Here is an 8,238-nt window from a genome sequence, read left to right as displayed (position 1 = left end):
GCACGTGATGTGATGAGCACTGGGTGTTATATGTGACTGATGCATCGTTGAATATTATTTCAAATGTCAATGATGTACTCTACCTTGGCTAATTGAATTTAAATTAATAAAATAAAAAATAAATAAAACAATAAGGGAAGAGGACAACCAGGAACACATGCTTCCTCGAACGGGAGCAACAGGTTCTGATCTCCATTCATTTGTGATAATGCAGAATGGAGAGTACTGTGTGTGTGTGAGAGAGAGATGGAGAGGGCGCTATCATTTCAATTACATTTTTTTAAACATCAAACTTAAAGAAAACACTGAGTGCAAACGATATCCATCCTAACGCAAGTGACCCATCATCGGCCACCAGTTTATAGCCCTGGCTTCAACAGGTAACAGGGAGCACAGCTCATAAAGCAACTCATCACACATAATAGCTTCTCTCATGGACTTTCATGGACTTTCTTTCATGTCAAGACATCTTCACAGATGTCTTGTTCCATTGGTCCCATTCATTTTTTTTGCTCATTCAAAACATTTTTATTAAGCATTTACTATGCTGTAGGTCTTCTCCACCAAGGAATCCCTGCAGAAAACCCAGGGACTAAGACAAACTTTCTCATGGTGAGTTCGCTGTGTCTTTTGGAGGATAATCTCCCCCATCTTTACCCCAAAGGCTTCTCGTTCTAGCTCCAACAGCCCATTTTCTCCAACCCTTCCTAAAATGTCAGGGTTTCTCCTTTCATTTCTAGTTTGTTAATAGCCTTCTTAAAATGTGGTAAAACTAGTATAAAGCACTAGTTATGGGAACCCATTCTGAACATGGTACAATTCACAAATTTTCTTACTTTGCCGCCCATATGGTAATGCATTGCTGTTCGGTGTACCTACCACCCTTTTATGGGTTAGCTGGCTTCTGGTGTGGGCACAGATCTTCATTTCTAAGGACCCTGAGACATAAAGTGCTCCACGGACATCTCTGCATGCAGCCACAACGATCCGTTTTCATATTCTTCGTGACTTAACGGAACAGAGCACATGCACTGCCAAGCTTATTTGCTTTCTTGTGCTTGTATTTCCAAAGGTCACAGATTTCAGGCAGAAGTGCCACATGACATAAGCAATTCCAGGAGCACTTGAGGAAAATAACATTAATTGCCTGTGACTCTAATTGGCTTTATGACAGTAGCCAGGCCAGTGGCTGGGAAAAGACACCCCAGAACAGCTGTCAAATACACAACCTGGCAGAAAGGCATCAAATGGCAAGAGCCCCTCTTGCATAGAGCTGACATTCGAGAGGCCCACACAGACCCAGCGATCAGGAAAATCTCCCTCCGTGTGATGATTTTCAAATCTGCCTCATTTAAAATGGTTTCCGTGGAGCATGCAAAACATGCTACATTTCAGCTCTGGCTGGCAGCGAGCTACACTTGAAGGCTCAAAACCCCAAACCGACGAGTCATTAGCTCAGTGCTTAGGAATGTACACAATGATTAGGCCACGATTACATTATTTATCCAGCCTTTGGTAGGCACGTACTTTTGTAATTAGAGATGATTTGGGGAGGACTGCATGGAAATGAACAACCTCAATCTGCCAAGAATAACATGCTCGAGCAATCATTCAAGTATCCTCAAATGATTGTCCTGTTTCTCTCCTCTCTAAACATTCATCACAAATTGGGCATGAGCTCTGGATAAATTTTTTACCTTTTTTTTTTTTTTTTTTTTTTTTTGAGAGAGAAAGAGAAAGAGAGAGCACATGCAAGGGCAGGGGGGAGGGGCAGAAGGAGAGGGAGAGAGAGAATCCCAAGCAGGCTCCCGCCCAACGTAGAGCCTAACGTGGAGCTCGATCTCACGACCCTGAGATCCTGACCTGAGCTGAAATCAAGAGTCAGACACTTACCCAACGGAGCCACCCAGGCGCCCCTTTACCTTTGATTACATATGAGATGTAAAAGCAGAGGCCTGTACGAACCGTGAACGTTGGGGGTCAGCCATCCCCCTCCGGCCTTGTGTTGCTTCAGGAAGACCAGCTTGAGATTGGAGATCAGGGTCTGATCCTGAGTCCTACTGCTTAGTACTGAGCAAGGGAACCACCTGTCAGGGAGGTTCAAATGCATCTGCAGAAGTGAATTAAAAAATATGAAGCACTGTGCTGAAGTATGGAGCTGCTATCATTATCGCAATTCTACTTCCCAGAGACACCTGTTCTAAAATCTTAACAGTTACATCGATGTCCTGTCATGGTTGGTTTGCTTGTTTGCTTGTTTTGACCAGAACTACCCGATCAGTTATCCAAAGCTGCTGCTACTTTTTTTTCTCCCACAGGTTGTGAACTACAGATCCATGGATAGAGGGAGCCCACAGAGAAATTTTATTTGACTTGCAAGGTTTCATTTCTTTCTTTCTTTTTCTTTTTTTTTTCCAAATTGCCTTGCTTGTCAACATTTTACATATGGGATTTTTCAGACTGATATTTCCATTTGGCGTTTTCATTGGCAGGGTTCAGTTTTCCTACTTCTATTGAAAATGGGAAGACTTGGCAGTGTGGGCGTGGGTTCCCCGCAGCTGCCATCGCCAGAGCCAAGGAGCAGCTGCCCAGGGGGTGTGCACTCCCCACCGCCCTGTGGTCCCCACCTGGCCTCCCTCACTTACGTCTTCTGTCGAAACCCCATAGGCATTTGGATGTCGACTCCTGCTCTTCCCTTTTTTTTGTTTCAGAAACAAATAGCTCTCTAAAATATCAAAAAAGATAGAGGCAAGAAGAATAAAGAGAAGCAATGAGACCAAATAACCAGCTTATTGGACATTAATCAGTAAGAACAGAGGTATCAAACATTATTTACGAGCAGAAGTAGAGCAATGTGGTTGAAAGTATGAACAAAATGCTAAAGCAATATTAAATCATGGCTCCAGCCATCATTAAACTATTTCTTAATAGTTTAAGAAAGTTACTTAAGCTGTCTGGGCCTCAGTCTCCTTACCTGGCACATGAGAATAATAATAGGAGTTTTCAGAATTCATTTCAATAATAGGGATTTACTAAGCACCTACTGTGTACCAGAGACGCTTCTGGGCACTGGTGATTCAACACTCACCCAAAGTCTGTACTCACGCACTTTCTAGTAAACAAGTGAATTCACGTTAAGCCCTTAGAACAATCTCCGGCACATAATAAAAATGAATTTATTGTCAGTTTATTCACAATATGCTGTCTACTCAAAAGTAGTTACTTGGGGTGCCTGGGTGGCTCTCTCGGTTAAGCGTCTACCTTTGGCTCAATTCATGATCTCAGGGTCCTGGGATCGAGCCCCACGTTAGGGGGGGGGGTCCCTGCTCAGCGGGGAGTCAGCTTCTCCCTCTGCCCTTCCCCCCTGCTCATAATCCCTCTCTCTCACTCTTTCTCTCTCAAATAAATAAATAAAATCTTATTTAAAAAAAAGTAATTACTTAAATCAGAAATGCTACATCTTTTGAAGCTCGTATTTTATTTTCTGATAGTAGCTGCTAGAAATATAGCATTAAGAATGAGTCTGAGGTCTTGTCCAGACTCAGCAGAAAGAAATGCAGGGATTGATTATCGATGTCCACATGGGCTTGACTTATGTGTGTGGAAATTTATTTTGCTGTTTTGCAATCCTGGTTTAAAGAATCCCTAATTTCCCTACATTAAATTTCTGCAGCTGTAAATGTCTGCCTGTCTTGTCGCTGCAGACTTTCTGAGACTCCTTGCTCAGGGAGAGACACGTTTTTCTTTTTAGCAAGCAGCTCCGAAGAACAAGGCCATGCTCTTGCCGCCGCAGACGTGCTGAGAACCACGCGAAGCTCGGAGGGCTACTAGCTTGTGATGAGGCAGGGTTTGAAGATGTCTGTTCCAGAAACCGGCTCTAAAGATGACCCTCTCAGAGCTACAAACCCAACTCAGGGGAACCGAAATGCCTGCTGGGAAGGATAAACGTCTCTTCAATAAAATATTTAAAAGGAAAGAAGGAAAGAAAGAAAAGAGCATTCTCCTACGAATCATACCACGAAACCCCAGAGTTAGCCCCTGGCAGGTCTAGAGGCGGCAGTGCTCTGTGGCGGTGCTCGCGCCCTCACGGACGTCTCGGGCTTGATCCCCCCGTAAGTCTGCGCTCCCGCAATTCCGGATCTGGCAGAGGTGGAAAGCCATCGCAAGTTTCCTCCCTCCCAGACAAATCCAAATGTTCACTCTTTGCACACTCCTCCGGGGCAAAAATGAAATAAAACCTTTCCCAACAATATTAAATGTAAACCTACCATACTCCCTGGAAGCGTGCACCTGCTGCCCCCCGCCCGGGGCTTCTCTCCATGTTCGGCAGCATCGCACATGGCAGCCAAGCTCACGGGGATAAAGAATTCACAGCCACAGGCTTCTGATGGCCTAGGTCACTGGATAATGATATAGAGGAAGTGTGTCTGGGCCTCTGGGTTAAAGGTGAAGAGGCCAGGTGACATCCCGTTATTAAGCAGACACGAGCAGTAATGTTGGGGGTGGGGAGACTGCGCAGTGGCTCAGACACGCTCTTCCTCATGAGCTCTCCTCACCCCTCGGATGCCGGCTGCTTGAAAACGATCCTCCCCAGGCTGCTGACCCGCACATTCCGTTACAGTTCCAGAGGATCCATACTGTCCCTGTCCAGGTAAAACAAAACCTGGGTTATGCCAAGGTAGGGAGGCTTTCTGAAGAAGGTGACGGCACGAGAGGATGGCCTCCTGTTCCCTGCATGGCACCCTGGGCTTCCTTTCTAAGCACCTTTCATGATATATCACTTATTATTTCTCTGTATAGCTGCTTGTTTACTGTCAGTCTCCCCCTCCGGTCTGTAGGCATTTTCACGACACATACCAGGTGCCAGGTGTTTTTTGTCCTTTGTTTTTGTTTGTTCCCGTACTGTTCCTATCCTCTGGCACAGGGGCAAGAAGGTTTTTCTTAAAAGGCCATGTAGTCACTATTTTTGGTTTTGGGGACCATAGGGCCTCTTTGGGGTTTGTTCAACTTTGCTGCCGTAGCTTGAAAGTAGCCAGAGATAATAAGTAAACGAATGGGCACGGCGGTGCTCCGATACAAATTTATTTATAAATTTATAAATTTATTTATTTATTTATAAAAATAGATGGTGGGCTGTACTTGGTCTACAGGCCAGTTTGCAGCTGCCCGCTCTAGTGCAATAAATCATTAATAAATCTACATTAAGTCTAAAATAAGGATTTGCATGTCCTTGTGGTGTCCCATCACCCAGAGACAAGAACGATGTATGAGGATTTGAAAGCAGGGTGGTGGGGATGGGGGTCTAGGTACTAGGAGGGGGGCCAGGGGCTCCTGGGGTGGAGAATGTTCTGTTTCTTGGTCTGGGTACTGGATACAGAGTGAATTACTTTGTGAAAATCTATCAGGCCATGCACTTAAATTTGAGTACTTTTCTGCCTGTATATTATATTCTAAGAAAAGTCTACAGGTTAAGAAATAAACATGTAAATAAAATAAGTAAGGGCTAAAGAGAGAAAGCAAAGCATCACCGTCTGCTCAATTTGATCTTCCCTAATGACCGCTGATGAACAAAAGTATCTCTCAACAAATTCTGAGCGTATACCTAGAAGGTCAGTTGTATCACCTCCTTGCAAACACAGGCGAAAATTTGCCTATTTGGCTTGTTGGCTCCATAGGTAAAGTTAGCATCCTATTCATGAAATGAGCTTGGAAACCAAAGAGAGACTGTGGAACCTCTCTGAGCCTCTGATTTTTTTATCCCTAAAATAATCGTGTCTATCCCATGGCTCTGCTGTGAGGAATAAACCAGCTAATGTATAGAAAATGCCTCCGAACAGTTCTGGTATCTGTTAACATCCATGATCAGTGCCCAGTGAATGTCAGGTAATAAGAAAAAGACCATAATGGAAAGAAGGTGTGCTAGGTATCTTGCATTTGCTCCCTCATGCATTCTCCATCCTTCTCTGCTCCCTGTCCTGAAGTTAGATGGCTCCCCTGCCTGTCTTTGCTTCTAGGGTGAGCAAGGAGGCCTGAGAGCGAGCCAGGTCAGGGCCTTTACTTCCCCGGGCTCCTCCATGGGCCATTCTTTGTCTTTCCACACAGCTGCTTTGTCTTCAAGTCCCCATAAATGATCTTCCCCGAGCTTCCTCAGGACCGTGGGTGGGAACTGCTCCCTGCTGATAAGAACTGCGGGGTACTGGAGTATTCCTGTGGTTTCCCCCACACTGTGCGAGCATTTCTGTCTTCGGTTTCCAGGACTCCAACAAATGCATCAACCACACATCAGGAAAGTGAGTTCAGATATGAGCGAGGCAGGAAAATTTCTGAAAATAGTCTACGGTACTTTCTTCTGCCTCAACTACAGGACTTGGAAAAACAAGGGGGAGTTTTTCTCTAGGCCTGGCACAAAAAGGTTATAATAAGGCTTTGTTTGTCAAATCTGGGCTTTCTTGCTTCAGGAGCTGATTAAGCCTGAGTCAGCTTTCAGCAGTGAAAACAGCAGTTACAGGCCAGCCCAGATGCGGGGCTTCAGTGGGCCTGTGGGTGCTTAGGAGGTGTTAGCCGCTGGCCTGCACGCAGTAGTGATGGGGGTTTCGAGAGAGATCGGGGGATGGGGGGGCACTCAACTTCACTCCCAGGAACAAGACTTCCGGTGGAACAGCTGTGGATTTTTGGAACTTCGGCAAAGAGCTCCCACACCGAGTCCGTCGCAAAAGGATCTGCCCTCTTTGAATGCACACGTGGGCCTGGACGATGAGTCCTACAGCCGTGACCATGATGTGCCCACCCTTAGAGGCCTTTCTAGTTAGTTGCTGGATCCGTGCAAACCCCTCAGGATTTCTCTGTAATCTCAAGCAATGTGCTTTCTAGACCGTAACTGGATATACTCAGGCAGTTCCTCAATGATTCTGATTTTGTGTGACTTGAGTTGGGCCCCCACACTGCCTCTTTAGCCTGTACCCCACGGAGGCCAATGCGAGTAGTCCAACGAGTGCCAGGAGGTACTATAACTATCCCCATTTGACAAAGGAGAAAAACAGAGCCTCTGAGGGCGTAACCATCTCCAGCTCAAGGTGCTTGGGGTCTAGGCTAATATGGGTCGAGCAAGAAAAAGTAAACAAATTGCCCTTTCTTGCACATGTAGCTCATTTATACCCACGGTGGAAGCACAATTCTTATCGTGTTCCGGGGAATTCTGCCTCAATCCAGATATTTGCAAACTTCCAAGAGCTGAGTGGTGTTCTACGTCTTCCTTCACAATCAAGGAGGTGGGAACACTGTAGCTAGCAAAAACCCTGCCCGAATGCTTATTCAGGAAGACTGGTCTGGGACACGTAATCTATGAAGGTGCCGAGCAAAACCAAGAAATGTCTCCCATCTTGCCATCAGGCGCCAAGCTTAGAAAATGAAGTAAAACAATCAACTTGGCTGCTCACAAAGTCAGCAAAAAATGTTTATGTAATTAATCTTCATCATGGCAGTTCCGTCACAACATTAGTGTCAAATATACCCGGAAAATAAATGTAAATTGTAGGTACAAATCAATTTACTTTATGCATTCAGCAGGAATTCCACTTGCCTCCACATACGCACTTAATAGCTGTTTGAGGCTTATAAATAAATAGTTACTGGTCTTCAGAAAGATGCAAGCCTGCAAACTGAGATCCAAGGTAAAACAGAACAGTAGCGCCGCAACACCGCAGGCATTCGGAGATGCGCGAAGTACCCGGAGTGACGGTGTCAGCCCTTCCTGGGGAGAGGGAAGCACCGGCTAAGCTGTTCATTTTCTCTTCTCACCTTTTTCTGTTGCTAACAGTCTCCTTGCCATCAAATCCTGGAGTTGTTGGACAGGAGGGTGTTGGAGGGTCCCCAGATAAAGAATGGGGCCAGACTGGCTTCCGTTCCAAATGGCAGCAGAAATGGATTCTCTTTCACCTGTGAAATGTGAAACGTCCCAAGGATTTCCTTTCTGATGCCCTGGAGAAAATAGAAACATTTTTTAAAGGACCTGGAAATGCAAAGATCTTATTGTCAGGTAAAATGTCTCAAAAAACTTTAACTAGGAGCGTAGCCCTTGTGTGAACCTGTGCATTGCAGGTACCTTTCCCCAAAGTTCACTTGTCAGTTTTCTTTGTCTTTTTGGCTCCTCTCAGATGGATGGATGTAATAGGCTCTCTCTACTTTGCAGAATGTTTTATCTTAATATTGACAAGCATTTCCTTTAAACCTTTAATAAAA

General features: G+C 45.1%; 1 long non-coding RNA gene across 1 annotated transcript; it reads right to left on the bottom strand.

The window, feature by feature from the left end:
• Positions 1-1,847: 1,847 nt before the first annotated feature.
• On the bottom strand, positions 1,848-7,966 carry LOC121102391. The gene is made up of 3 exons (XR_005834485.1): positions 7,798-7,966; positions 4,269-4,643; positions 1,848-2,725 (listed from the first exon to the last, which is right to left on the bottom strand). It is a non-coding gene; the product is annotated as an uncharacterized LOC121102391 (long non-coding RNA).
• Between the last annotated feature and the right edge of the window lie 272 nt (positions 7,967-8,238).

The sequence above is a fragment of the Ursus maritimus genome, unplaced genomic scaffold (assembly GCF_017311325.1).
Source record: "Ursus maritimus isolate PB19 unplaced genomic scaffold, ASM1731132v1 scaffold_14, whole genome shotgun sequence".
NCBI lineage: Eukaryota > Metazoa > Chordata > Mammalia > Carnivora > Ursidae > Ursus > Ursus maritimus.
This window is presented reverse-complemented; position numbering and strand designations above follow the sequence as displayed.